The sequence below is a fragment of the Primulina eburnea genome, chromosome 16 (genome assembly GCF_022965805.1).
Source record: "Primulina eburnea isolate SZY01 chromosome 16, ASM2296580v1, whole genome shotgun sequence".
NCBI lineage: Eukaryota > Viridiplantae > Streptophyta > Magnoliopsida > Lamiales > Gesneriaceae > Primulina > Primulina eburnea.
The window spans coordinates 21,126,616-21,133,509 of NC_133116.1; positions in this window are offsets into that span (position 1 = coordinate 21,126,616).

Genomic DNA, 6,894 nt, shown 5'->3' on the forward strand with positions numbered 1-6,894 from the left:
ATTTGACATGAAACTTAAGCAGAAGCGTACCTGAAGCCATAATACTGAATTCTTTAGAACATATCTTGATCTTCCAGATCTATGCGTTTTTTTCTTTGAGAGAATCCTTTATTTTTCTCTCATGAACTATTTTCTTAAAAGGAAAGAAATAGAAAACGTGATGCGGAGTGATCTTGGACCATCGCCCATATATAGATAATCTTTATCATTATGTTATGATATTCCTATTTTAGCCCATCATAAAAATAGAAATTACATTTATGTCTCTACAAATTAAAACCACACAACCTATTAGATATACTATAGCCCAAGAGCCCGAAATATTAGTTGATCATTTTATTTTGAGCTCAACTCAATAGACAACTCACAACATTTAATTATTCACATATAAGCCCATATAAATTGTAGTGCCCAAATTTAGCACACGTATAACACATGCATTAATTAAATGGTTAAATATTTTATTTAAGTTTAAAATGATTTTTAGCGATGCATGATTTATTTAAATTTCATTATTTTAATGTTTATGTGATGCACGTTGAAAGGTTTTTCAAGTTTCATGTTTCAGGCGATTATCCGAGGCAGAATCGAGGAAAAGACCGGTGACGATTTTGGTAATTTTAATGTGGTATTTTATATTAAGTTGAGATTGCAGTATTTTAACTAAGTTATTAAGGTGGTAGTATTTTAAAGCCTAAATTTAATTATTTAGTGATTTAAGAGTTTGAAACTTTTAAAGATAGCATTTTGTGTGTGTGTTATTGTTATAAAGGGGTTTTATTAAGAGTGTGTGATGATTTGCTATTTTATTTACTTGGTAATAGAATTAGAATTTTTAAATAGTTTTATTAATTATTTAATTAAGCACTTTTTCCCCTAAATTACTAATCACACACACACACACACTTTTACACACACTAAATATCGGCGTCACACACACACAATTCTTTTCAGATTTTAAAACTTTTGAGAGGTTAGAAAACCTAGGGTCTCCTTCCCAAGTGAGCAGCCGCCATCCCCTTCGGTTCCAACAAAATTTTGTAGAATTTTATTCAAATAAAATCGTGCCACGTTCGTCCCGGATCGACCCACACTCCATTTCCGTTTGGTATCGTCGTTACGGTATTTCTAATCATCAAAGGCACGTATATTCTGTTATTGCTGCATCGATCTCGTCATATTACGCGTGTGTTGTTATTTAGGTGTAAAAATACATGTGTGATGCGTAGAAGTTTGAGCCATTATGTTTAGAACGCTTTTGAAACCATTTTAGATCTAGATTTTCGATTTTTGCTGTCTTTTAAATGCTGCGATTTTTTGGTCGCGTTTTTGAGAAAACTTTCAACACGAAAATTGTAGAAATTTTTGATACCTTCGATTTGACAGTAAATTCGAAATTTTTGGATGAAAATTGAGTGAGTTATGACGTTTTTCGTGAGACTGCTCAAACTTCTTTTTTCTGAAAATTATGTATTGACGCGTTCTTGAAGTTTATTTGTTGCAGGCTTTGTTGGGGATCGAAGAGGGATCATTGATGCGTCTAAGTACGTTTAGTTTGATGTTGGAATGATTTTTGGGTTGTCATTTCGTGTGGTAGGCACTTCTTTTCATTAAAAGTACTACGTTGTGTTTTGTTTGTCAATTGTCATATTCACGGTTTTGTTGCGTCGTTTGGGATGCATAGTCGTCTTGAAGTATTTGTAAATGTTTGATTTAGTGCTATATGGTCCTAGGATATGGCTCGGGGTGTCGATTCCTAGTCCATTTGGGTTGGTTGGAAGAAAGAAATGTCATGTTAAGTTTTCCACGCAGGTTTCGTCATACAGTGCCTAGCCAGACCCGGACACGGGGTCCGTGCCTTTGTTTCCTCTTGGTGACATTTTTTCGAGTCTACACGGACCCCCAGACGGACCAGGGCAAGGGGTCCGTGTCTTTCCCCTTTTTCACGACAAAGTTTACCGAGTCTACACGGACCTGGGCACGGGGTCCGTGTCCCTTCTTCTTCCGAGTGTTCCTTTTTGCGAGCCTACACGGACCCCTACCCGGACACATGCACGGGGTCCGTGTGCACCATATATTTTTGGGAAATGTTATTGTGTCTTGGAGTTTAATGTCTTGGGTTAGTATAATGATTTAAACGAGGTCATGTCCCGAGTGCTATAGAATGCCTCAAGTTATTTGTCGAATTCTGGAGTGAGCACGAATACCTACATCTAAGTTATGCAAGTTAAGCATTTGAATTCAAGTTGGTATGTGCAGCAACGACCCCAATCGAAGTCCAACGAATCCCCCAACGCCAAGTAAGTATGTGACGTGCAAGAAAATATTTTCAAGTTTTTGAGTATGCTAAATGTCTTGTGACCAATGTATGTATGGGGTCGAGAAGCGTTAAATCATGAACGGGGACCAACCCACCCTGTTAAAGCATGAATGGTTTTAGATCAGGATTGGAAAGCGTTAAATCATGAACGGGGATCAATCCGCCCGTTAAAGCATGAACGAGGATCTCATGTATGTAGCAGTGGATACGTCCCTATCATCCCAGTATTGTGGTTTAGGCTAATCAGGAGATTATGTTATGGGTCACTTGCTTTGAAACATGCCTCTACGAAAAATGATGAAGTTTATGTATGTTCAAGTATGTACCAGTATGCATGTATGTTTATGAAAAGTTTTCATGTTATGACACGTCTATGATATGTATGTATATCAAGTTTATTTCAAGCTCAAGTTTAGTTATGTACGCTCTATTTTGAAGTCGCATGTGATTTTATTATGTATTATTCGTTACTCCTAGTTTATACGTGTTGAGTCTTTAGACTCACTAGACTTGATCGATGCAGGTGAGGATGTTTATGAGGAGACTGATGGTGGGGACCGAGGATCAGGCTTGGGCTGAGCGGGAGGCTAACCCGAGGACCGTCATGTTTTACGTTTTATGCAAACATTTAATAATTTTGTCAAAACTTCAACTTTCAAATCTTTTGTTGCAACAACTCGTGAGACGTACAGATTACTTCTTTTAAAGAATTTTGAATGTTCACATTTATTTAAGAAATTTTTAACTTTTTCGCAAATTTAAGTAGTAAAAAGTACGGTACGTTACAGTTGGTATCAGAGCCAGGTTCTTGTAAAGGGTTATGCCTACTACCCGTCGCAAGGAGCTCACGAAGTCACACCTCAAGTCTGTAAGTTTTAAGGTTTCAAATTTATGTTATGTAGTAAGCATTAAGTTTTGATTTCAGCATGTGCATATTTTAAAATTGTAGTACGTGCATCTTATGTCATTGAGATCATGTTCATGCATATTGGGTTTACGTGTTGGGTAAATTGTTGGAACAGAATGCCTCCTAGACGTGTGGTTGACCGTGAAGCAAGGGAAGAGGGCCAAGAGCCTCGAGGTGAGGAGAGGGCCAATTCTCCACCTCCACCTCCACCTCCAGACATGCATGCACAGATGCTTGCAGGCATGACTCAGTTCTTCGCACACTTTGCGGGGAACCAAGCTGCAGTTGATGCAAGGGCGAGGCCCCGACCTGAGGCTATGTATGAGAGATTTATGAGGATGAGTCCTAAGGAGTTTCCGAGTACCACTGACCCGATGATAGCTGAGGGATGGATTAAGTCCATCGAGGTAATCTTTGATTTCATGGAGCTGACCGATACAGACAGGGTCAGGTGTGCCACGTTCCTTCTGACAGGGGACGCCAGGCTATGGTGGGAGAGTGCGTCAGTGGCAGTAAACTTGCAGGTGCTGCCTTGGAATGGATTCAAAGAGGTTTTCTACTCTAAGTACTTCACTGAGGAAGTACGAGCCAGAGTGACCAGAGAATTCATGACGTTGCGTCAAGGGGATAGCAGTGTGGCGGAGTTTGTTAGGAAGTTTGAGAGGGGGTGTCACTTCGTACCCCTCATTGCGAATGATGTCCAGGCAAAGTTGAGGTATTTCATGGATGGTTTGCGGCCGATCTTGCGCCGTGACGTCCGAGTTGCTGGTCCTACTACTTATGCAGTCGCCGTATCTAGAGCATTGGCGGCAGAGCAGGATCAGAGGGATATCGAGTTGGACAGGCAGGGCAAGACGCCCTATCAGGCACCACTGCAACACCAGCAACAGCAACACCAGAGACCCCAGTTTAAGAAACCGTATCAGGGGCCGCCGGGGAAGAAGCCTTATCAGGGACCGCCAAAGGGCAAGGGTCCAATTCAGCAGCAGGTGGCACCTCAGAAGCCCGGTACTTTCCCAGTGTGTCCTAAATGCAACCGCCAGCATCCAGGGCAGTGTTTGTATGGGACAGACAAGTGTTTCAAGTGTGGAGCTAGTGACCACATGCTGAAGGAGTGCCCACAATGGAAGCAGCCAACCTAGGGCAGAGTGTTCGCCATGTATGCACAGGAGGCGAACCCAGATACTACACTGTTAACCGGTAACTTGTTTAATTCAGTACAGTATTAAATTCTTGCCTTGCATGTTGAAATTTTATTTGGGATTTTTAGGGTGACAGTGATATTTTTGTTTAAATTCGGATATTAATTTTCTGCTACGTTGAGGTTAATGTTAGAATAGTGGGGATATAAGTCTTGTGTTGTGCTAACGTCCCTCAGGAAATATTTTCATCAAGAGGTTATCCACGAAGGCCCTGATAGATTCAGGGGCCACTCATTTATTCATCTCGGAGATCTTTGCTAATCATTTGTACATCAAGTCCATCGGCCTTAATGTGAATTATTCAGTGACAGTCCCATCAAGGGAGGAACTGGTAGCTACCAGCGTAGTCAGAGACATTGATCTAGAACTGCAGGGCCACCTGGTGTATGCAGACCTGATAATATTGCCGATGCCAGAGTTTGACATTATCTTGGGTATGGACTGGTTGACAAAGAACAGAGTCCTGATTGAATTTCAGAAGAGATCAGTGTTGGTCAGACCGGTGGGAATGGAGCAGTTCCTATTTGAGCCAGACAGGTGGAGAAGTTTCCCTCGCATGATCTCCTGCATGCAGGCGCAGAAACTTATTTCTAAGGGGTGTCAGGCCTTCGTGGCCAGCATCATTTCAGCACCTGAAGCACACGCTCCGTCTGTATCAGACGTACCAGTAGTCAGAGATTTCCCATGCGTCGTTCCTAACGACGTCACAGGTCTACCACCAGAGAGAGAGGTGGAATTCGCAATCGATCTCATGCTAGATACAGTGCCAATCTCTAAATCACCATACCGATTAGCTCCAGCTGAGATGTTAGAACTCAAACAGCAGATTCAGGAGCTTCTCGACAAGGAATTCATCCGCCCCAGTTTCTCGCAGTGGGGCGCACCAGTGCTTTTTGTGAAAAAGAAAGATGGGAGTATGAGGCTGTGCATCGATTACCAAGAGTTGAACAAGGTAACGATAAAGAACAAGTACCCACTTCCTAGGATCGAAGACTTGTTTGATTAGTTGCAGGGAGCTACAGTGTTCTCTAAGATAGATCTTCGATCAGGGTATCACCAGCTAAAGGTGAAAGATGCAGATGTGCACAAAACATCCTTCAGAACCAGATATGGGCATTACGAGTTCTTAGTAATGCCATTCGGACTGACAAACGCCCCAGCTATTTTCATGGACCTCATGAACCGAGTATTTCAGCTTTACCTTTATCAGTTCGTCATAGTATTCATTGACGATATTCTCATTTACTCGAAGAGCCATGAGGAGCACAGCCAGCATTTGAGGACAGTGTTGCAGGTGTTGCAGGGTCGCAAGTTGTTTGCGAAGTTCAGTAAGTGCGAGTTTTGGTTGGAGAATGTAGCGTTTTTGGGTCATATTATTTCTAGCAGTGGAATTGACGTGGATCCAACCAAGGTAGCGGCAGTTAAGGATTGGCTTGTACCGAAGAATGCATCAGAAATCCGCACTTTTCTGGGTTTAGCCGGCTACTACTGTAAGTTCATCCAAGGATTTTCGTTGATAGCAGTGCCACTCACTTCACTGACCAAAAAGAATGCTATGTTTGTGTGGAGTGATGAATGTCAGAAGGGCTTTGATACGTTGAAGCAAGCCCTTATTTCAGCGCCAGTGTTAGCCATGCCAACAGGGCAAGGGGATTTTGTGTTGTACACCTATGCATCTAAGCTCAGCTTAGGCGCGGTATTGATGCAGCATGGTCAGGTGATAGCTTATGCGTCCAGGCAGTTGAAGGTGCACGAGAAGAACTATCCGACTCACGATCTCGAGTTAGCTGCGGTTGTCTTTGCGTTGAAGATTTGGAGACACTACTTGTATGGTGAGAAGTGTCAGATATTCACCGATCACAAAAGTCTCAAATATTTCTTCACGCAGAAAGAACTGAACATGAGACAGAGACGGTGGTTAGAGTTGGTGAAGGACTACGACTGCGAGATTAGCTACCATCCGGGAAAGGCTAATGTTGTCGCAGACGCCTTGAGCAGGAAAGTGGCAGTAGTAGCACAGTTGTCAGCACAGAAACCTCTTCAGTCTGAGATTCAGAGGTTTGATTTAGAAGTTTACCGCAAGGGCAAAGCTCCGAGGCTGTCTAATCTGACAGTCCAATCTTCTCTGCTAGACCGTATACGTGCAGGTCAGTCTTCAGATGAGCAAGTACAGAAATGGAGACTGAAGGATGAAGCTAAGGGCAATGTTCTCTACATAGTGTCAGATGGTATTGTGAGGTACAGAGATAGAATGTGGGTGCCTAGTGTTGATTCGATCAGAGAGGATATTCTGACAGAGGCACACCCATCTCCGTATTCTATTCACCTAGGAGGTACCAAGATGTATAAGGACCTACAGATTCTGTATTGGTGGCCAGGGATGAAGAGAGACATCTGCAGATTTGTGTCTGAGTGCCTCACTTGTCAGCGGGTGAAGGCAGAGCATCAGAGGCCAGCAGGATTGG